At 37.0% G+C, this 24,155-nt stretch overlaps 1 protein-coding gene across 1 annotated transcript in view; it reads left to right on the top strand.

Annotated features, from left to right (window-relative positions):
• Nucleotides 1-24,155, top strand: part of BASP1 (brain abundant membrane attached signal protein 1) — an 84,864-nt gene that overhangs the window by 46,875 nt on the left and 13,834 nt on the right. The gene's annotated exons all lie outside the window — the stretch shown is intronic.

The raw sequence follows: 24,155 nt of genomic DNA, 5'->3' as shown, positions 1-24,155 counted from the left end.
TGAGAATAGTAACACTCTTGATGGTAATAAGGAAGTTGGAAGAGAGGGAGGATTTTCGGGGAAATAAAATCAGTTTTGTTTTGGACATACTGAGTTTGAGAAACCTATGGAACATGTAGTTGTCGATGTCCAATAGGCAGTTCCAAGGTGAGGACTGGACTTCAGGAGAGAGTTTAGGTCTAGCTATGTAGACACAAGTAGAGTAAGCATCATTATTGGGCAACCTCTTATTTATTATCTGATCTTTTCAGGTATGCTCATGGATTTCCTTTTAGTTTCTAATTAATAATTCTCTATTTTCATTTTAACCAAAGTATTTCCTTTTTCATTCCTTTGACGATCACTCTTGGCTGAAGTATGGCTGACTCTGAGGCATTAGTATTTAATCAAATATCTTAAAACACATTTATTCAAGCAAACAATACTTATTAATCCCATTTGATGATATTAATCCCATTTGATGATTCTCCCTATGAAACCTATTCATTTCTGTCAGTCATCTAGACTGTGATCACTCTATCCTTTCCAGAGCTACTGCCTATCTTATAATAACATTGTCGCTGTCTTATTGTAAATTCAATCTGAATGCCCAAATTTGTGCACTTTGTATTAGAATGTTCAGATCATCATTTGATGAGTCAAATCCCACTGTGACATGTTATTGGATGTCATTGCTAAAATGGCGTTCTGTAGGATTCTTAGATTTCTGACCAACTTAATTTAATTTGGTTCAAGTATTATTTAGGTTTAGAAACTGAATTATAACACATGGCTAAAAAACTTAAGGTCATGGCATCCAATTCCCCAGTTAGAATTGCTGTAGTCACTGACTGCCCATCTAAACCTGGCCTGCCATTTTTCATATTGCATGTCATGGGTCACTACGGAATTCTGGGTATGAGATTTTATGAACCCATACAAATTAATCCCTACTAGGAGATCAACCACTTTTTTGCTGATAGATCAAGAGGGTATAAATGTTGTTAGCATTAATCTTTATTTTTGGAGATAGCATTATGGAATGGGTTATGCCTAGAAGCCTGAAAATCACAGTGAAATCTACCTTTTATTATTTGTTCAGTGAACTAGATCCTTCAAACTGTGAAAATTTTCTCAATTTTTTATTGTATGCAATTAACTCTAATTTTTTCTATTCTTTCCTAACTTAGAAAAGCAGATTTGCTTCTATAAGTACCTATCACCTTAATAATCATAGTCACAGAAGCCTTCATTGACTGTACATAACCTTTAGTTATCTAGAGCATTTTCATAGGCAGTCTATTTGTTGCTTGCTTTTGTTTATGTATTTTGTTTTCCTTTATATTCACTTCTTAATGTACTTCTTTCTCTATCCCCCATCTTTTTATTTCTCTTGAGAAATGAGACTTCTCTTGCACTAAATGTTAAAAGAAGAAAAAAAGAACAGTGAAATCAGATAAACCATCACATTGACTTTGTTTCACAGTATTTGTAATATTCTGTGGTATAGCCTGCCATCTTTGCAGTGAAGGAAGGATGGTCCATTTTTCCAACTATTTTCAATGTACAGGTTTAGTCATTAAAATCTTATAGCTTGGTTTCATGTCAGTGTTCTTTTTTTACTTTGTAGTAATAGTCTTTATTGTTTTCCTATTCCTGCATACTTTACTCTGCATCAGGTGTTATTCAATTTTCTCATGTTTCCCTGAATTTGTCATCATTTCTACATTCATTCTTCAGTACATTTATATAACACGGTTTGTTTAGTCATTCCCAAATCAACGGGTAGCTACTTTGTCTCTGTTATTTTGCTATTACAAGTGGTGAGTATTTTGGTATATATAGGATCTTTCTTTAGGCAACCTATTTTAATGAAAAAAAGATAATTCACAAAAGAACAAGTTCATATGTGCAATTGATCAAACAATTTATCAGGTTTATTTGTTGGGTTGGTTGATTTATTTCAGTCCTTCTAATTCTCTGCACTGTTTACATCTATAGTTCTTTTCAATGAGAATTTATTTTCAGAATTGTCACAAGATCCTCTATCATCAAAACTGAATTATGCATATATGTACTACCAAGGTAGTATGAGGTCATGGATAGAATATTGGACCAGGAGTCATCCCAGGGTTCAAATCAAGTCTTTGACATTTACTAATGTTGTGATGATGGTCAAGTTTTTTAAAAATTGAGAGTTAGAAGGAACCTCAGCAGCCATTTGATACAGTCCATATGTGAAAGGAAGCTGTACTATGCTATATCTGATAAGTAATCATTTGGTCTTCTGGAAGATTTCCAATCATGTGGAGTGTAACATTTCTTAGGTGGAGTATTCAACTTTTGTATGGCTCTAATCACTAGGACATTTTCCCTAACATCAAGTGAAACCTTTTTGTGTCTCAGATAATTTTCTTAACACTATATAATTTGTATAGGCTAAGTTGCTTTGTTGGAGGGACTTCTAAGGCATCTGGTTTGACAGAGTGATCTTTCTATATTCACCCTAGTCTCTACATACTAGATCAGGAAACCTAATTTATGTATTTATAGGGAAAGCTGAAATAAGGTTTTACAGATGTGTTTTTGTAAAATAGGACATTTGCTTGTTATAAACACAGTTCAAAGGTTGAATTTGGCCTTTAGTAATCAACAGCAATAATAAATACTAATATAGTCTCTATAGAATCCTTAATAGGTTAAAAAGATGCCCAATATTTGTTTATACAGTAAAATTTCACTAATTCAGGCTAGTTTGGAGGTGACATTAATAGGGTTGGACTTAAGTGAGACCTGAATGTAAGTCATACCTTTGACACATTTAGCATTTGACACTTTAACATTGGGCAAATTACTTAAACTTTTTTTTCCCCCAATTTTCTTATCTCTAACATGAGGATAAAACATAGTGTTGTAAGGCTCAAGTGAGATAATATATTCAAGCACTTTATAAATAAATGTCAGTGTTTCAACCAACAGAGGCAATCTGAATCCTCAAAAAGTCTGAATTGTAGACAATTTCTTAAAAATACACTTGGCCTAACTGTAAGAACTCTTGTTCTAGAGCTAACAGGGGATAAGTGACTTGCCCAGGTCACATAGCTAGTAAATATCTGGGGCTGGGTTTGAACTCAGGTCTTCTTGACTCAAGGCCCAATCAATGCTCCATCCACTTGGCCAATAAGCTGCCTCTTATAGTACATAAATACTTCATATGAGTAATCTTTATAAAGTGCTTGAGGATGCTTAAATACCATTATTTCCCTTAAGCATTTAAAAGGTTCCTCCTTAATTTTGTTTAATTAATAAGCTAACCTTATCAAATGCCGGGCGACATGATAGATTCAGAGGACACAGAGATAAAAAACAATTCAAATAATTTTTGCCCTCAAGGAATGTGCAGTCCATGTGGGGAAACAACGTTATGCAAATGAGTAAATTTTAAAATGTATAGACATATAAAATAAATATAACATAAGGAGTGCTATTAGTAGCGAGAGGGGATTAGGAAAGGCCTCATGGAGCAGGCAGGTCCTGAGCTGAGCTTTCAGGAAATTGGGATTCTTAGGAGATGGGTGTGAGAAGGGAGGGCATCACAGGGGTATAGCCCTGGTAAAGGCATAGAAATGGGATGTAGGGCCCTGTCTTGAGCAAAAGTGGGAAATATTCAGTCAATAAAGATTTATTATAGATATATAGGACAATGACCAGATTACATAAAAGATGAATAATTTAGCTGGACCAGAATATGTATGTGAGGAGGGAATAATAAAAGAATACCCCAGAAATCTTAGTGTCTTTTTAAGCTGAATTTTAATAGCTTAGGCATTAAAACTTTTGGGACACCTTGTATAATAAGTCTGGAAAGGTGGATAAGACTTAGATTGTTAAATGCTTTAAATATTAGGCAGAGAAATTTTTATTTTGTCCTGGAGGCAACAGAAAACCATTGGAACAAGTCAGAGAAGTGACATGTTCACACCTGTACCTTGGAGATAGCACTTTGGCAGCTATGGGGGATGTGAGGAGGACGAAGTAAGTTAGAAAGGGGAATGATACGAGGCGTGATAAGAATAAAAATGTCTGATTAGTGTAATTTATATCTCTGAGGTTGTATTGAATATGATAGGGTTGATAGCTTGAAAAAAAATTGGAAAGGAGCTTTCCCTTAATTAACAATTAAGGAAAAAAAATCCTTATATTTATGATTTACAAAGGTTTTTACACTTTATCTTTTACTGGTTCCTAGTTCCAAGCAACATGTCTGTGAAGTCTCATTTTAAAAAAAAGTTATTGTTAGGTTTTGTTTTTTGTTACAAAATTTAGAGAATTACTTTAACTCCAGGAGAGTTCTTATAATAAAACAATTAAAACTAATAATACAGTGACATCATCTGAAAGTCGTTCAACATTCCACATGTTTAGCACCCCCATTTCTTTTTTTAAACAGAAATGTTTTCTTTCCCTACCATACCCTATGAGAGAGAGAGAGAAACAAATTCCTTGCAAAAAATATATGGTCAAGTGAAAAAAATTCTTACTTTACAGATGAGGAAAGTGAATTGTTCAAAGTCCCTCTGCTAAAGACTCAGGCAGGCTTTGGATCCTGGTTTCCAATGATACAGGGCTAGCAATCTATCTACTTTAATGATTATGATGTTTAACACATTGAAAACATTCATTCAAAATTGATTTGTAGTTCAGGTAAATTGTTTTCTCAGTAAAATATGTATTCAGAATGAATTTTTCTGCTCTAGAATTAGGGTGGGGTTTTTTGTCTGTTTGCTTGTTTGTTTTTTGTTGGTAAGGTAGAAAGCCCATTGTTCTGTAATCCAATGCTGCCAGCACTCCTGGGATTTGATTTACAGCCTTTGTTTCTCTTCGCTGGTATTCACCTTCTAATGTCCAGGTGTGTCCTCAAATCAGGTATAACCAGCTTACTATGCTTGAGAGCTGTAATACAGTTAATTCTTAAAAAGTGAGGCCAAATTTCCCTTTTAACTATATGTAAAATTGACCACCGTGGGAAATAGAAAGACACACAGGCCATAGAAGGGAGAAATACAGTTTGCTCATTAGCTCCTTTACTGTAATTAATTTTGCTAGATATTGACTGTTAAAAACTCTTTTTTTTTCTCCTTCCAATTAAACCATCTGAGAACAGGTTCGTTGAATGTGTGCTGCCTAAATAAGCCAATTACCAGATACTTAGTTTCATTTATACTTTAACTCAAGTCCTGCTCTGTCTCTTGTCTCATTATGGCATGAAGATGGCCCCTGGGTTTCTGAAGGCTTTGTGAGAACACAAAATTTGGTAGTTCTTACCATGGAAGAACGCTTTGAGTATCTGTTCATGGATGGTCAGTGTATCTCCATTAATATGACTGGCCTAGCTGAGTGAGTTTAGAGATGCTTAGAGCTTTGGTCACTAAGTGATTATATCTTTAGTGGAGAACAAGAATAAAATTACAGCTTCTTGTTATATTGAAATAAGTTATTTTCATTTAGATTCTGCTAATTTTATATTTGATGATAACTCAGAGTAGAACTACTTTGATACTTTGATTTGGATCTGGGATTTCTTGGCATTTTTCCTTTTTATGTCGGTATTTCCTCTAGGAAGGCAAATCACACCCTGCCCACATTTTATCCTCTGTGACACTTGTTTTTGTCTTCCCATAAGTTCATCACAGGGAGTCTGGGCAGTAGGGGTGAAGTGGTATTGGGAGCCCATTCTCGAGATTTCTAATACTTACTAACTCAAAATGAGAAATAAGCAACAACACTTGGGATTACTATGCTGTTTTATCATATAATGAAAGTCTTCTATAGATTGTTATTTTTCTAAGTAATCTCATTTATTTTATTTTATTGGCAATTGGGGTTAAGTGACTTGCCCAGGGTCACACAGCTAGTACGTGTCAAGTGTTTGGTCTGAGGCTGGATTTGAACTCAGGTCCTCCTGACTTCAGGGCTGGTACTCTATCCACTGTGAGTAATCTCATTTATTACCATCATTTTATGGCTTAGTATCCAATATGGTAAATATTGAATAATGATTCGCATTTATAGAGCATTTCAAAGGTGTGCAAAGTGATTTCCTCACAACAACACTAAGACATGAGTGATACAGGTACTAAATGAATAAAATTATTTTAAGTCTTCTCAAATTTGGGTGTTTAATGAGACAGGCAGAAATTCTTTCTGTTTCCTTGGAACTAGCCAGATCTTTTCCAATTATTACACAAATCTGTGAGTTTTATCAGACCACTGTAAGCATCTCTTAGTCCTAATGATGAATCTTGCATAATTGGAGAAATTTTACTCAGCTGAGTGGCAATGGATTGAGTGTGCAAGTAGTATTTGGAGTCAGGAATGTCTAAGTTCAAAATCCTACCCCAGACTTAGTAGCTTTATAACGATGGGCAAGCCACTTAACTTCTCTGTGTCTTGATTTCCACATCTATAAAATGGAAATAATAGTAGCACCTACTTCCCAAGATTATAGTGAGCGTCAAATGAGGTAGCATGAAGAGCTCTTTGCAAAACTTTAAGACTGTACAAGTGGTAGCTGTTATTATAATTCCATGTGGTTCCCAGCCCCAGGAAAGCTTTTCTTTGAAGTTACATAAATGGGAATGTAAAGATGGCTAGGATGCAGCTGGGTGGCATAGCAAAGAGAGTGCTGGGCCTAGAGTCAGGACCTGAGTTCAAATGTGACCTCAGATACTTACTAGTTGTGTGACCCTTGGCAAATCACTTAACCCTGTTTGTCCCAGTTTCTTCATCTGTAAAATGAGCTGGAGAAGGAAATGGCACACCACTCCAGTATCTTTGCCAAGAAAACCCCAAATGGGGTCACAAAGAGTCAGAGGTGACTGGTGCCTAGACAACAAAGATGACTAGACAAGCTAAAATAGCATATAACCATGATTGTACCTGTGTTTTGCAGGAGAGAGTCTCAGTGAATGAGAAGGTCTAAATTCCTTGCTTTCATTGAGATTATTTAGTGTTCTTATCAATGATAGTCAAAAGAATCTTGCTGTGAGTATTTTCTCAGTAAAGTGCTATTTTGCACATAAAGAATTACTAGTCACATGCAAATCAATAGAGCATTTTATTCGTAGACAATGTACTTGAAAGAAATCATTTTTGTTATAGAATTCTTTATAGTAATAATATCATTTATTCTGCTTAATTTTCAGCATGATAGAGTTTTTTTTCCCCAGATAAGGGGGGGTGTCCCTGAGAGGTTGTGCCCTGTCCAAGGCCAAACAATTATAATTGGTAGTCCTTAGGACTAACATTCTGGCGCTCGTGACTCAAAGTCCAGTGTGTTTTAAAGTTTATTAGACTTAATCTTACAATCACAGACCTAGAGCTGGAATGGACTTAGGCTGGCCATGTAGTCCAGTCTGTACACTTTACAAAATATAGAAACAAGGTCCATAGACATTGTGATTTGTCCAAGATCATACAAGTAGTTTTGGAGGCGGAATTTGAATTCAGGTCCACTGACTCTAGAGCCAGTATTATTTCCAGTGTACCATATTGTTTCACATAAAAAGCCTTGGATAGGGGGCAGCTGGGTGGCACAGTGGATAGAGCACTGCCCCTAGAGTCAGGAGGACCTGAGTTCAAATGTGGCCTCAGACACATAATACTTACTAGCTGTGTGACTCAGGGCAAGTCACTTAACCTCAATAGCCTCTTAGCTTTAACTTCCTACGATTCTGCACTTAGTTTAATTGATAATGGAGCAAGGAAATGATGACTGTTTTTTTTTCCTTCTAGTGCAGCTTAGTAGCTATTTTTCATCTGGTCCTGATGCTGATGATGGTTTAGAAAGGATCCCATCCATTTCTAAGTTTAAGCCTTCTCTTCCCCCACACTCACCACCCCCCCAAGCCACAAAAGGTTGTAGCCTTTCAGGCTTTTACTATGGGCTACATTTTAACATCAAAGACTTCTTATAAGGAAATGGGTATTTCCTCCTCCATACATACCATTCTGAAGATGCTGGCATTACGACATCTCTTGCCACACATTGAATGTCTAGCACGATCAGGAAATGTTGTAACACATACGCGCACACACGTATACTCTCCGTTTTTGACACTATTGCCCGGCAGGAAGGTGGGAGTGAGTGACTGGATGGCTATAAACAGTAGATGACTTTTATCACAGGAAGTAGCTTCATCAGTGGATGACTTTTGCCAACATACCAGGTAAAAGTTCTCCTATTAAGCAAATCTTATCTTTTAAATTCTCTCTATATTTTCTTAATTGAAGATGTTTTCTTGGGACTCATCAAAGTATGCCTCCCAACATATATTTAAATCACAACAATAAACTTGTGCTTGATTTATGTAGTCCCTATTCTTATTTTCACAGAAGATACTGTAAAGTTTTGTTTGAGGATAACCACTTGGAGAGCTCAGCGATGTCCAGAGATAGCCCACTCTACTTTATTAGGAGGTTTCCCCTTTTACCAGGTCTCTTTTTGGCAGTTTTATTGCTCTTAGTTCTGCCCAGTGGGACCAAGGAGAGTAGGCCTAATTCCTCTTCCATATGGCAGCCCTTCAGATATTTGATGAAAATTATCATGTCCCTTCGAAGTTTTCTTTTCTCAAGGTTAAACATCTCCAGTTTCTTTTGCCTCTCATCAGTATAGCAGGACCTCGTAGGCTTTCACTTTACTCTAAATGTTTTCTAGTTCTTCAGTGTCTTTCCTGAAATGTAGTAGCCAGGACTGAACCCAGTCCACCAGCAGTGGTCTGGCCAGAGCAATACAATTGTTGCCTCTCTATTAGTGGACATCATGCTTTTCCTAAAGTAACCTAAACTTGGATTATTAGGTTTTTTTGCTGTTCATATCTCACTGTTGACTTAGGGCTTTTTAGTGACTAAAATTCCCAGAACTTAGGTGAAGGTAAAAGTATAAGTTTTACTTATAAAGTTGTTTTAAATTTAGCGATGAATCTAGCTTTATTAGAGTCAGAAATATTCAGAATGCATTTAAAAAAAACATTCTGAATCTGTAAGCATATGCTTTGTCCCATCTGGTAATCTGATGATTTTACCTAGCAATCTCCTCATATTTTAGAGTATGTTTATAGATGAGCAGCTCAAGAGACAAAAAGGAATTATTTTTCCATCATGAATTTGCTGAAATAAAATGGCCTGGAATTTTGAAAATAGGTGAATTTTATGGCACAATGCAGGATTTGGGGGAATAGGTAAGAGGGAGAGAATTAATTTTCATTAATTGAAATATATTAATTTCATTAATTGAAAATGTTAATTGAAATATATTAAATTGATTTAAAGAAAATATTAATTGAAATATATTAGATTGATTTAAAGAAAAAAGTTAGGCTCCACTCAGTAAATATAAGTAAGGAACTTGGATTCCCTTCCACTTACATGGATATAATGGAATATTATTGAACTGTAATCAGTGAATAGGAAGAATTCAGGGAATCATGGGAAGACTTATAACCTAAAGCAGAACCAGAAAAACAATATACACAAAGTGTCCAGTAAAGTAAATGGAAAGAACACTGCCACCAGCAGACTCTGAAACTGAACATTGTGTGATTATAGTAACTGACCTTGCCCCTGAAGAAAAGGTGAAAAAATGCTTCTCTCTCCCTTAATTTCAAGAGGTAGGAAACTTAAGAAAGTGGAACATTGCCTATGTTGTCAGACTCAGCAAATGTATTGATTAGTTTTGCTAAATTGCTTTAACATTTTTTTGTTGTTACAATAGCTTGCTCTCTGGGAAGTGAAGAAGGGAGAGATGTATTTGTAAACCAAATTTGTAAAACCAAAAGATATGATAACATCATAATCTATCATTTTATTTTGCTTTGCTTTTCGATTCTTTTGCTTTATAACAATATGGCTCCTGGTTGACCTAGTTGTGATTGTGATGGAGTTGCCTGACGTTTTAAGGGGTTCAGTTCCTGAGATCACACAGATCGACTGAATCAGAGGTTTTGTTTGAACCCAGGTCTTTGTGGCTCCAACTTCAGAATTCCATCTTCTCCATCAGACTGTCTCTATAACCTGTAGTATCCATCCAAATTCAGGGTGAAGTGGGGAGAATAGCAGTATACTCTGAGAACTGTTTTCTACCCGAATGTCCTTATCTGACCTCTTACTGGGCCAGTTGTATCAACAGGAGGTGAATGCTAGAATGAATGACATTTTATTAATGTCACTTCCTGAGATTAGTTCAATTCTGGACCAGGTCTGAGTTATGTATGTTATTAGATGGTAAGGAGGAGGAAAGGGGGCTGTGAGCACTTTTTTTTTTTTACTTGAGATGACTTTAATTGCTGCCTAAAAGCAGGCATGAAATCTTGCAGTTGGCATTCATTCCAATTCCTTATTTAGGCTCTTTGAGGCTGGGTTATGTCTCCTAATGTTGCTTTAAAATGGAAACAGCCATTTTCTGGAGGCTGGGGAACAAGATGGTGATTTCTCAGAATTATTCCCTATAAAGTTCATATACATACATACATGCATGCATATGCACACACACGGATGTATCTGTGGATCTTAGCAAACATAATGTCTTGCAAAAATTCTTCATTATGAAGGAGCTGAAACATTTATTTGATTCAAGTTAATATTCTTACATAAATTAAAGGTCTATGTTACCTCTTATTCTAAAAAGATAATTGTCTATGTATACTGTGTGTGTGTGGGGGGGTGGTGTTTTGACTGATAGATGAATGATAGGACTAAACCAGAAGAGTGTGCATGAATAGTACTGGATTAGGTGTTTCTGGTGCCCAATTGTAAATTTCACTTACAAAGATGTTAAAAACTTTCAGATTAGTAGATTATCAATAGATTAGTGAAATGTTCTTAGTGACCTGAAGGAGAAATATCATTATGTCTGTGGGGATAGTTTCTTTACCAGTAAATGCAGATTGCAATCCCCAAGACTTAAAAGGGCATTTACTTAATTGCTCTAGTCAATAATCTGGTGTTGGTATCTCTGCATTTACGTAGTCTGGCCTTGGACTGCCCATCATTGGGCCCTCTTACTTTCCAGCTTGGTATGATTTTGTACTTGGCTAGCATAGCCACAATGAAACCTCATGGGATGGCTTTAGAGAAAGTTATGTAACACGAAGTGCAAAAATGTTAGCTATGACATTGTACTCAATGAAAAATCTTTTTCATGGCTTCTTCAGTCTATGTTAGAAAATGAAGACAAACAGTAGGAAAAGGAGAGAACCCTTATTTCCACTGTGCTCATTCACATGTAAATAAGTCTTTTGATTATTATTTTTCTTTTTACAGATCTTTCCTTTAGAACATATTGCAATAACATTCATTTTCTGAGTCATCCTTGTGTTCTGTATCTTTGGCACCTACCCTTTTCCAATTTGGTGCTTCTGTTCGTATTTTTATGAATTTTTTAATGAGACAGATTTTACCCCTTTGGGAACACCTGCTTCTTTTAAAAGGCAACTTATGTCATCCACATGGATGACTTTCTAATGGGCCCTGCCACAGTAGTAACACTCTAACTTCTGGCAACCTGAACCCCTTCAAACACAACTCAGATTGTGGTGGGGGAGGTTCTGAACACTGGACCCCTGACCTGGCAACAGCAGTCACAAAGCCCCTACTTCTCCACACACAGGTATTTATTGACTTTTCATTTGGTGCAACAAGTTTACTCAGAAATGTATCTACAAAGATCTGTAAATGAGGTAGGTACCCATTTATTAGGCAATAGCTGAAGGTATAGTATATGAATGTAATAGGATATTTTGTGCAGTAATAGATGATAACTGAGGAATTCGGAGAATTATGGAAAGTTATAAGAACTGATTCAGAGAGACATGAGCATAATCAGAAGAACCATATGCCTAGCAACTACAGTAATGTAAATGTGAAGTACACCAAAAAGAATTTGTACTCTGAGTAATTGTGATAACTAAACTGAACTCTAGTAAACATAAAAAAAAACCATCTTATTGGCAGAAATGGAGTAGTACTACTGGGACAGAATATTACATACATTGTCAGATGTGGTCACTTTATTGGTTATTTATGCATAACTGTCTTTCTTTATTACGAGGGAGGATTCAGTTCTTCGGGGGTAAGTGAACATATCCAGAAAGAATTGTGATGTAAGAGGCAAAGACTTCAATAAAATTTATGGCTATTGGGGCAGCTAGATGGCATAGTGGATAGAGCACTGGCTCTGAAGTCAGGAGGACCTGAGTTTAAATCCGGCCTCAGACCAAACACTTGACACTTACTAGCTGTGTGACCTTGGGCAAGTCACTTAACCCCAAATGCCTTAAAAAAAAATTTATGACTATCACTTAAAAAAATAAACTATCTAAACTTGAATTCACTACATTTAAAAAAAAACAATGATATTCACAAGCTTTCCTACTGATCCACAGATGATAAGGAAAACAGCATACTTAAAAGATGGTAGAAATTGGAGTTCTGGTATGACATGAGTAGGAAAAGTAATAGTTTGACAACCCAACACTGAAGGAAATATGGAAACTATTACAGTGTAATGATATAGCTTCATAATAATAATTCATAATCAAAAGGTTAAATCGTGTTTAGTATCTTCTGTTTAAAATGGCAGGAAGTGTATGCAATGTGTCTTAGACATGTGGCCTTCAAAAATACTTAAGAAGTTTGTGCTAAAAAGGATAAGTTAAATGGCAGGGAGCAGTTCATTCCCTATGAATGCCAAAAAATGAGACCTTACTACATTTATCAGTAGCAATTAAGATAATTATAAACAAAGTCTTGCCTTTCTGTGGAGGTGAGACCTCTGCAGAATTTTTACTTGTCTGTGTTGCTAAATGTGATCTTAGAAGGTCTGAACATCTATGCTTCTCTCTCTTGTTCTCCTTCCCAAATCAAATAGCTATTTATTATAGGTGTGGCCTGTTTTCTTTAGTTGCTCTTTTTTTTTTTAAACCTCAGAGGCAACCTTACTTATCTGCTCTCTTTGCCAAGTTCTCATGGCCACTCACCTACTTAGCATGGACTTTCTAATCAGATTGTAGCCTTATCATTTATTTGCAGTTGCTACAGAAAAGGGGGGAAAAAAAGCTTGACCTTTCAGTAATTGATTTCTCCAAAGTTAACTAGGCTTGACTTCATATGCATACACTCTGGGCCATACTTGAAAGCTTTCCAGCCTGGGAGTACCTGCCAGGGCTCTCTTCTATTAGCAAAGCTTTTGAAAATCTAGGGTCACTTCCGTGTCACAGTGAAGAATCAGAGTAGGACTTTATTGAGATGGGGGGGGTCAACTTTTTTTTTTTAATAAGCAGTGATGAGATTTATTTAAAATTTTTGGTCTGTTTAGAGATGTTTAGTTGCTTGAGAATGACAGATTGGACTACCATGTCTAAGGGGGGAAAGATGAGTAAAAATGGTAAAAAGAAAACAACAACTGTTCCTTTCCCTTTCCTGAGCTCTAGTTGTGGCTCAATTATACTCTATAGGGTTATTGACCAAAATGGCAGGTGGAACAGCCTTCTCTTCTCCTCTACCCCTATCCCATTAAAATGCTATATTCAAGGGCCTTTGAAAAGACCACTGGTTAAGTGCAAATACACAATGAAGTGCAGAACTGTGACTCGAAAAGCACATCAAGATGATAATGAATAATGCCTGTGTTCTGATAGTATTTGCTGGATGTGGTAGGATGATTTTGAAAATTAAAAATAGCCCTACCTAATGCCTACCATGCAAACAACCTTAAATATAGAGAAACACTCTTACGTATTCTTTACTAACCTATGTAGTTTATTCAAAGCTCTATGATGAAAAGAAAGCTATTTAAATTCAGAAATAACACCTTACATAACTCTTTTCTATACTAGGCATAAGTGATTTCTTAAACTCAAATTTGTGTCAGGACTGGTGTGATTTTTTTTTTCTCATTCTTGTTTAAATATATGAAGGATCAAAATGGCAGAGGGAGAGTGTTTTTCATCTGTATGGATGTCAAAGGCTTGGCATTCTCATGGAATGAAAGATGAGTGGATTATTTGACCCATTTTATTTTAGCCCTGATGTCAAGTGGAAAACTTTAGTGCACAAATTTTATATTTAAATATTTATCAAACTAGCTTGCTCAAAAGCCAGTTTGGTCTTCATAGCCTATTTGAACTAGAAGGCTGCACTGCTTCAGTACTCTTTGTTTGTGGGTGTATTGAGCACTGAAGTAACTTCTATGATGTTAAAAAAAACATACTGTTCTCTCCTTGAAGCAGCTTGTGTAAATTGAGGCCTCCAAGAGGATATATGTGACTTGTCCTATGTCTTATAGCCAGGGAGTTAAACTGGGGAATAGAAACTGGATCTCTTGGGTTCCAGCCCATTGTTCATACTTGCAAGGCAAACTATAGAGTCTATGCTCTCATTATCCATCATTCGCCCTGAAAAGATTTCAAGAGGTTTATGAAAATATGGAAGTCAGTGTAAATGAAAACAATCAAACACAGGGTATACAGAGAGATGCTCAGGTGAGAGGCTTCTCTATAGAGGAATGGTCAAATTCTTTAGTAATGGATGAACATCAAAAGGAAACTGAGCCAATATTGTCCAGAATAGAAAGGAAGTGAATATTTTATTTCTAAATTGAGTTTTTTTTCTTTCAAAAGGAAATTATCTAAAGCTGCTAGGACCATAGATTTATAACAGGAAAGGACTTTACAGGTCAGCAAGTCCAACCCTCTCATTTTATAGATGAAGAAACAGACACAAGAGAGTAGCATCACATGGGTAGTATCTGAGGAAGGATTTGAACTTAGATCTTCCTGAGTCCCAAGTCTAGTGCTGTCTCTACCATGCCACATAACTTCCTCCATGAGGTCTGGGGGCATTTTCCCACAAGTATAAAGAAGCCATTTACTCTTAGTGGACCAGAGCCAGATGATTTTCACTTATCCTGAAGCATCATTAAGAAATATTCTAAAACAAAATTACTTTGTATTTGTTAACTTGTGTGTATAATTTCCAAAGTAGGATATAAAGGACTATATAATTTTTGTCTGTTGTATCTACAATGCCTTGCACCTAGTAGGTGTTTCATAAGTGTTTGTCAAATTATATGGAATGGTGATTTTTTTTTCTGTTAAAGTGACAAAGCTTTTCTTAAAATTACTTTCTCTTGAATGAATGAATAAAAGTGCATTTATTAAGTGCATACAAATTCATTCTCTCTTTCTCTCTCCAATTTGTAATCCCTGCCTGAAGGAGTTAACATTTTAATAGAAAGGCCAACACAGGAGTGATTCTGAGCAGAGAGTTGTGTGTGGGAAGTCACAAGGATGATGAGTTGATACATAGTGTTCAATGGATCAACTCACTATGTCTCTGACTGTGTGACCCAAGGCAAGCCATTTCACTGGTCTAAAACTATATGTGTGTGTTTATGTCTGTCTATCTCTCTTCTCTGTATTGGTCCTTGCCTCAATTTAAATCAGTGCATTTTAAAATTCTGGCATGTTAACCTAAAAAAATAATGCTCTCAGAACAACAGCTCCCTCACCCTTGACCCACCAAGAAAAATGTGCACAGTTAAACTGAGGTGTATAACAAGTTAAACAGTCACTTTAACAAGAGCTGAGTGTTCTAACTCAGGAGAGTCAAAGCTGACTACTGACTTATGTGCAGTGGGATAAATCAGATCTGACTGGTTTCATCCAAGAAGAGAGAGGATGGGACCAAAAGTAGGGAGGTGTATTAAGAAAAGGAGTAAACATGAAAATTGAGCCTTTTCCAGACTGTGAAGCAGTGTACTGATGTAACATTTGTGGAGAACCAACACCCTGATGATTTATGTTTCTGCTACAAGGGTCAACCAGATTGGGATGTGTAAGCCTTTAGAAGGCCAGGAGAGGGATTCAGATAAGGATGGGAACTCACCAGCAAGCCTCTGAAGCCAAACTTAGATGGATGACCTGCTTTTGGGGAAAATCTAGGTGATATAGCCCTTTTGGGGAAATCCCTAGTTAGGTCTGCATGGACTCTCCAAAGGTGAGAATAAAATGAGTTTGGAACTGCCCCAGCCAACCTGAAGAGCTGCCAGTTTATCTAGCCATTTTATCTTAGGAAAGCCAGTGATTTTTATCTTTAGAACAGCCCTTTTGCTAACCTAAAATGTCAAGAAAGCCATGGAGAGGAAGAGTCAGGCAGAAGTGCATTGATGCTTCTTGGGACAATTTTCCAGGCTCTTTCTTCTTGTCCCTCAGCCTACTTCTTGAGCTCTGTTGGGGCACCGTTCTCCTTCCTAAGACCAAAGCTAAACTGCTTTAAGATCTATAGCTAGAAATAATAACCTCGTTTTTATCCTCATAACAGCCCTGGGTATAGTAGCTGTTATTACCCCTGGCATACAGAGGTTTAAGTGACTTGTCTAGGGGTCACATAACTACTAGGTATCTGAGGCCAGATTGGAACTCAGGACTTTCTAACTTGGGTTCCAGAGCTCTATCCAATGAGCCATCTTACTTATGATTGACCACCAAAGTGACAAACAACCCCCATTTATGTGATGTTTACAAAGCACCTTCCTCATAATAACTGTGTGAGATAGGTAGTAATAGCATTATTATTTACATTTTATAAATCATGAAACTGGAGCTTAGGTTAAATGACTATCCATGGTTACGTAGTCATTGTCAGCACCAAATCCAGTGCCCTTTTTTGGTTATACCACGTTGCCCTTCGGTGCTAGCAGGAATTAGTACTGGACTGTCCTAGAATTTGTGGATACAATACAAATGCAACTGTATTCAGCTGTTGATTAGAAATAAATGCTTGGCCATCTAGAACAATCAGCCCAATAATTTCCTCTCAGATACAAATGAGATACAATGGAATTACAACTACTCACAAATGGCTAAGTTGTCCTAGATGTGTCATCACTGAAAAGCTAGAATGTTCATCAAAAATATTTAATCTGTTGTTTTAGAAATTGATGTCTGTTTTTCCTTCCTCGGGACTCCCTTGCCCCTGCCCCCAGATGTTGGCAATACTTCTGAATTGCTAAATAAAAGCTTTGACTGAGTCAGACTCTGAGAACAAAAAGTCTACCAACGGAAGTTCTCACAATGTACTGATGAAATTTGACAGCTAAGCGTAGAAAACATTGTGTCAGAGCATGAAGGGGAGGGCATATTACAAAACCATTAAAACACACGCTTCAGGCTTTTCCCTTATACCTTTATTCCCCTTTCCCTTAAGGGGGGGAAATCCTTTTAGATAGAGTTGACCATTTGGAGTAGAGTTTTTCTGCAGTAAATCTATCAGAAGAAAAACAAATTCCAGTGTTGTGCTCGCACTGTCTCTTTCTCTCTCTCTCTCTCTCTCTCCCTCCCCCCCCTCCCTTACTAACATTTTTGCTAAAGTTAACTGAACTTCTTCACTCTCAGGAACTCACAGCTGGACTTAAGTGTCTTTCTTCATTCTCTTCCAAAGCTTTATTACTTCAGTATAGGGCTATAACTTGATGTCTTTCTGACTGAGTAAATAACAAACTGATGTGGAGCTGCCTTGGGTATTTTGATTGTATAAGAAAAATTTAGTGCAACTAATGAATTCATTTTTATTTTACTTGGGAACTGAAGAATGGATTGCCCTGGTAAAGATGGATTTTATGTTTTGGTAGGATTGAATTGTTTATATTCAGTCCTGTAAAGTAAGAAGGCTGATTTGTAGTTTTGGAATCAAACTTTTATGGTCTCAGCTCTATAAGCAAGAGTTGTGTTTTTTTTTTTTTGGTATACTACTAGTTGTCATCATAACAATAATAGTTGCTATGTGGCTTTCGAAAAATTGCAAAATACTTTGCTAAGATAATCTCATGGTACTATTGTCCCCTTTTTATAAGCTAAGGTTCAGACTTTAGCTACTTGACCTGTTTATTTGATTAGTGTCAGGGATAGGATTTGAACAGAGGTTTTTATTAGTTAACCCTCAAGTTTATCACTCTACCCCCTAATTAAACAGCTTTTATATAGTGGGTGACATTTTATTGGTCTCGATTGATTAATTTCCCTTAAATCAATGAATAGAAAACATTAGCTTAACTAGTTACTTAATGGTAATCCATATTCCTTGACCTGAGGTAACTAAGAGTTTTAAATTGGTTTATCATGTACTATACTCTGTTTTTCTCCAATCATTTCACTCTTGGTTTAACAATAGGAACAAAATCTTATACTTTTAAAAACTCAAGAGTTGGAAGGGATATTAGAAGTCATCTAGTCCAGCCCCTAACCTCTTGTGTCCCCATGTGTCTAGCACCACACTAGGCATAGTTCAGTAAATCCTGCTTGGTGGTTTGGAGTAGAAATGGGATTTGACTGAGACTTGGAAACTAGAGGGCTGGGAAGGTTAGTTGGGAATGTTCGTGGTTAGTCAGGGAGTTAGAGAGAGGTATAGGTTGGGACCTTAAATGATCGTGGCTAACACAAAGCAAAACATGAGGTAGGTATTTCTATGGAGAGGGCCTTGGTTAGGTTGGGGCCAGGGAAGGAGCAACAAAAAGGCTAATGAAGAGCTCTTCATCAGTCTGACCTAAGCCTGTTCTGAAAGCCATTTTTGCCCAGAAATTGGGGGAAAGCTGCAGAAATCTTCATCTCTCACTGCCCTTTTAGAATCATTGTTGAGAACCTGGCATGGCTGTCTTTTTCTAGTCAGATTTCTAATTAGGTACATTGGAGTCCTCTGAAACAAGCTTTTGATATACTCCTCCTCTACCCTCCCTCAGGCACATGCCCTCCTCCATCCAACTACAACCCTTACTGCCCAACAAAACTGAGGATCGACACGACTCTATTGATATTTGAATTCTTTAAACAAATTTCCTCCAGCTGCCAATGTAAAATGCTAATAATTTTACTAACAGCGGCTTACATGCTTACTAATTTCAACATCTGTAATTTCTTTGGTGGGAATTCTCCCTGCACTGATGCTAACACTACCGCTCTGTAACTTTTGGAGATGGAGAGTAATTGTAGTGGAAGATTTCATCTGTCCAGTGGGCAGCTCATTGGTGAGCCTCTTTGAATTTAGTTAGGCTGTCCTATTTAGTTAGGACAATAAGCACACATCTATGGGCCATATGTAAAACATCTCCAGCATTGTCATAACCTTAGAGTACCAGGTCGTCTCTACAGCAGAATGAAGCTTTGAAATTTACCCAAGTCTGGGGTAAACTCTCGAGATTTACCAAGTATTAATTTCCTGTTTGTTGGTTGTATCATTATATTTTAATGAACAGTTTGCTTTTGCTTTTCCCTCCCTGATTATCGATGGTTTTCAGAGGCAGCATGGCAGAGTGGTTAGAGTACTGGCCTTGGAGTTAGGAAGAATTGCTGGAGTTGTAACTGAAGTCAAGTTATTTAACTTCTTTAGGATTCAAGTTTCTTTATTGGTGAAATGAAGCTGTGGGACTCCATGGTCTCTGAAGGCCCTCCCGGCTCTAAATCTTTGATCACTTAGTTATATAAATAGTAAGTGGTAGAACTGAGATTCAGACTTGGGTCATGTGACTCCCCAAGTTCATATACCTATGCCTCTGAAATTATTCAGCAAGGATTATAGTAACATATATTTAGAACTAGCAAATTCTCTAACTCTCCTAAAGTCCACTGTCCAAAAGTTGGTCAGTTTTCCTACTGATGATTAAAAAAAATAATACCACCATCAGGTTAGTGTTCTTGTCATTGGGATTATTTCTTGTCTCCCAGAAAATCTAAGCTCTTGGTGCGATAATAAGGACATTTGTGCAAATCATCCCATTGATGATCTTGTAGACAGAAATGGAAAGAACTTTGATCAGATTAAAGTAGGTTTATTTTTCTTTAATTGAGAAGAAAATTAGGGATAGGACTGAACATTATTAGATTTTCCAGGGCGAAGAGTTAAGATCTAATCAAGGTCTTAAGAGAAAGGAGTAGTCTATAATGCTTTAGAAAGGAGTATTTTGTTTTAAGTATGAAATAGATGAGCTCATCTTGTTATACTTATGTAAGTTTAATAACAGCAATAATAGATAACATTTATATAGCTTACTATGTGCCAGACACTGTGCTCCATGCTTTGCAGTTAGAGACTGCAAATTTGAACTCAGATTCCTGTGACTTTCAGGCCACACATTCTGACTTGTATCTACTGTCCCACCTAGCTGCCTGTCATTGATTGGTTCACTAGCACCATCTCTGGGGGGTAATAAATATATCGAAGAAATGTATTTCCAGGAAAAAAAAATGGGCTGAACCCATGGCAAAAGTAATGATAACCAATGGGTAATGTCTGTGTGCCATGGGTATCTACATGATACTGAGAGAACAGAAGGGAAGAGCCCCCAGCATATTGAGTAATGAAGATACAGGAGGACTTCAATGAAAGTAGCACAGGATGGGCAGGCATAGGGTGGGTTGTACTCTACTGTAGGGACTAGTGACATGGATGAAATCCCGCATGCACTAGAGTAGCATATCTTAGGAAAAGAAAGAAATTGAGCCACTGGGAGATGGGCCCATGTGAAGTCACATAATAAGGAAGGAAAAGGAATCAATCAGCTTCCAAAAGTTGATAAAAGTTTTCTGATAACACTTTGCGTGATTTTATATACACACATTTGTCACTGCCTTTCCCAACAGGGTCAGTGCTATCCTCTCTATGTGGGCAGATTGGGAACCAAAGTAGTAGACTGAAATTGTCTGTCAACCTTTAAAGTAAGATGGATGAATTTTAGAATGGAGGAATACAAAAATTATCCCAGAAAGGATATTCAGCACAAAGACTGAGTGGAGAGTAGAGCTGTAAAAAATAGAGAAGAAAACAATTAGAACAGCTTATAAAGGTTCAATATATCACTATATAGTGTGAAATAACTGTTCTAGTCAGAATCAGTTAAAAGAAAAAACTATTAAAAGAAAACTATCAAAGAAAACTATAAGGATGGCTCTGGAGCACTGCTCAAAAGAGGCTGCTTTGCTGTAGGAAATGAAAGGGGCATGATGACTTAATTTTGAAAAGGGTACTAGAAAATAATAAAAGTAGAAGTGAAATTATATAAGGCCTTTTCTGTAGTAATAACAATAATAATAGCTCGCCTCAGATAATCCTTAGTTTTTAAAGTGCTTCCTTCCCAACTACCCTGTGAGGTAGGTGACCATGTTATCTCTACTTTACATATGAAAAAACACAATTAGAGAAATTAAGTGACTTGGTTTCTACCACAATCAAATGCCTATGTTTTGGCTTAATGTCGATTATTTTTTCTACTAAGCCCTATTTTCCCTCTTGTTGTTTATTTGTTAAAGAGTATTTAGGAAAAAATGGCAAAAATTTTAGGATATCTGAAATTTTCTCAGTGTGATACTGATATCCAGCTTCATGTACCTGTAGTGTTAGAACCTTGTTTAACACATACACGAGCAGGAATCTCTTTGGCTCCTGAATAGTGGTTATCCAATATCTTCTTGAAGACCTTTAAGACATGATGAACCTACCAATGTGGACTATTCAATAAATAGTTTACTCATCTTCTAAAAAGTTAAGAAGGGTGGTACCAAAAATATTTGTTATGCATATGCAAAGAAAGCCTTCAAAGATTCTTTTTAAATGATTAATTTGCTATTATTTGGGGCGGGGTAGGGAGGAAGAGGAATTGATTACCTCCTCCTTATCTAAGTATCTAAGTATTATTACTTTGTGAGCCATTATTTTTCTTCTGAACTATTTAGGAAGGAGAAACTCTCCTTGTTTAAACTTGTGATACCTGCGGCAGCTCGGTGGCGTAGTGGGTAGAGCACGGGGCCTGGAGTCAGGAGGACCTGAGTTCAAATCCGGCCTCAGACACATGATGCTTACTAGCTGCGTGACCTTAGGCAAGTCACTTAAACCCGATTGCCCCCCCCCCCCCCAAAAGTGCATTTAAACTTGTGATACCTGATATAAACAACATTGGAGAATAATCAAAGCGTGTTGTTTGGTAACTTAAAATGGGAAGACTTCAACCAGTTGAAATATCTGATCTCCATGCTAGAGTCTATACATAAAACAGAGAAAATAAAAACAACTGTAAACCTTGCTAATCATTCTAAGTTACAAAATATAACTTATAAAATTATACTCCAAGTCTAAAGTTAGCATAAGTGTATCATACACCTTGATTTTATATAGGTCCCCATTGTACTAGAAAGTGTACCTATAGCACATAAAAATTCAGCATCACTATATCATAAATGTGACCTAAAACCAACATGCAAGCAGTAATAATAAACATTAATTAAATATTTAATTAATAGCAATGATGTTTACCTTCTTAGAGTCAGGAAGGAATCGCAATGCAGTTGAAACAGTCTTGAGTTTTGTTTCACAGGGTCTGGGTTCAAATCCCAGTTGCATTATTTTATCACCTGTTTGGTCATGGGCAAGTTACTTATTTTCTCCAGGCCTCAGTTTCCTTGTCTCTAAGATGAAAGGGATGGACTACGTGACCTCTAATCACCCTTCCAGCTCTTAGGTCTTAGGATCTTATTAATTTAGGGGTGGAAGGATGATTAAATAAACCTGCTCTCTTAAACACATACTCTCTAGGTAGGTTGACCCTCAAAATCACTTGTTCTTGTCCATCTCGGACTTTCCAGCAAACAGGGACGTATACAGCACTAATGCCCTTGACCTGCCTCCAATTATTACAAGAGGGACTCAGTGTTTTTCAGTCAGTTTTTCAGTTGTGCCCAACTCTATGTTGACCCCATTTGGGGTTTTCTTGGCAGAGATACTGGAGTGGTTTGCCATTTCCTTCTCATTTTATGAGGAACTAAGGTAAACAAGGTTAGGTGACTTGCCCAGGATCACATAGGCAATAAGTGTCTTGAGGCCAGATTTGAACTTACAAAGATCGGTCTTCTGACTCCGAGCCCAGCGCTCTTTCTACTGAGCTACCTAGTTGCCCCAGGTACTAAGTATGTACTGGCTATTTTTGATGATGGTGTTTTCATTGAAAATAATTTCTAACTATGAGGATTAAACTAACATCTCAGATCTCACCTTCCCACCTGCTCAGTTTATTTGAAGCTCTGTCTAGTATCAGAAAAATAAAGTAAGAAATAATGTGAAAGCTGTTGAAAGACTTTTCATTTCTCTCTATTGACATGGCTACCACACTAGGTTCATGCCCTCTTTACCTCTCTCCTAAACTATTGCAACAGCTTCCTAGGTGGCCTTCCTGCCTCTAATTCCTGTTAGACACATCTGCAAAAGTGGTTTTTCTGAAGTGCAGGTTTGACCATGTTGCTTTATTACTCAAACTCTAATGTTTCTCTAGTGCCTTTAGGATCAAATATGTTCATCTGTTTGTCTTTTAAACTCTAGCAGAACTTGGTCCCCAAATTACCTTTCAATCTAATTATATGTCACTTTCCCCCCCCCCCCCGCCATATTCTATAGGTCACCCAAATTGACCTTCTTGCTACTCCTCACTCCTGAAATTCTCTCTCTGTCTCTTTGCACAGACTGTTCCCCAAGCCTGTAATGCACTTGTGTCTCACACACAATTTCTTGTTTCCTTCAGAATTCCTCTCAAGTGGCAATTTCTACATGGAACCTTTCCTGACTGTTGGTGCCTTTACCGACAGCTTACACCACAGACTACATCACAAATTTATAGATGATCTTTGAGTATTGTGGTCCAAAAATTCATCACCTAGCAGCCAACATTCTAGTGATGAATCTGACTGAACTTTGAACTAGTTCAAAGACATTCAGAGTTTACTCCAGGGCTTTCTACTTTGGTAGAATTTTCCAGAGCTTGGGGCTTTGCTAGAGTAATATTTGAGAACTTTGCTACATCAGAGCAGGACCTCAGTGGTGATCACACTCTTCAGATAACATACAATGGGGCATATGGTTGTTGTATTTTCCTTAGTTGTCAGCTACCTTTCTTTTTTTCTTTTTCTTTTTTTTTTGAGTACAGTACAAATTAATGTTAACACTGACCAGTTGGTTCTAATGTGTACACCAATGCTGTTTTGTCTACTGGTAGAGTCATACCAGAATTTGAATTTCCACTTCACATTTCTTCAAGTTCTAACAGTAGCAAAATATTAGGCTCAGTATGAGAGCAAAGAAAGCTAAAA

The sequence above is a fragment of the Vombatus ursinus genome, unplaced genomic scaffold, assembly GCF_900497805.2.
Source record: "Vombatus ursinus unplaced genomic scaffold, bare-nosed wombat genome assembly UNPS02014791.1, whole genome shotgun sequence".
NCBI lineage: Eukaryota > Metazoa > Chordata > Mammalia > Diprotodontia > Vombatidae > Vombatus > Vombatus ursinus.
Note: the sequence above shows the minus strand (reverse complement) of the source record. Positions and strands in the feature narration are given on the sequence as shown.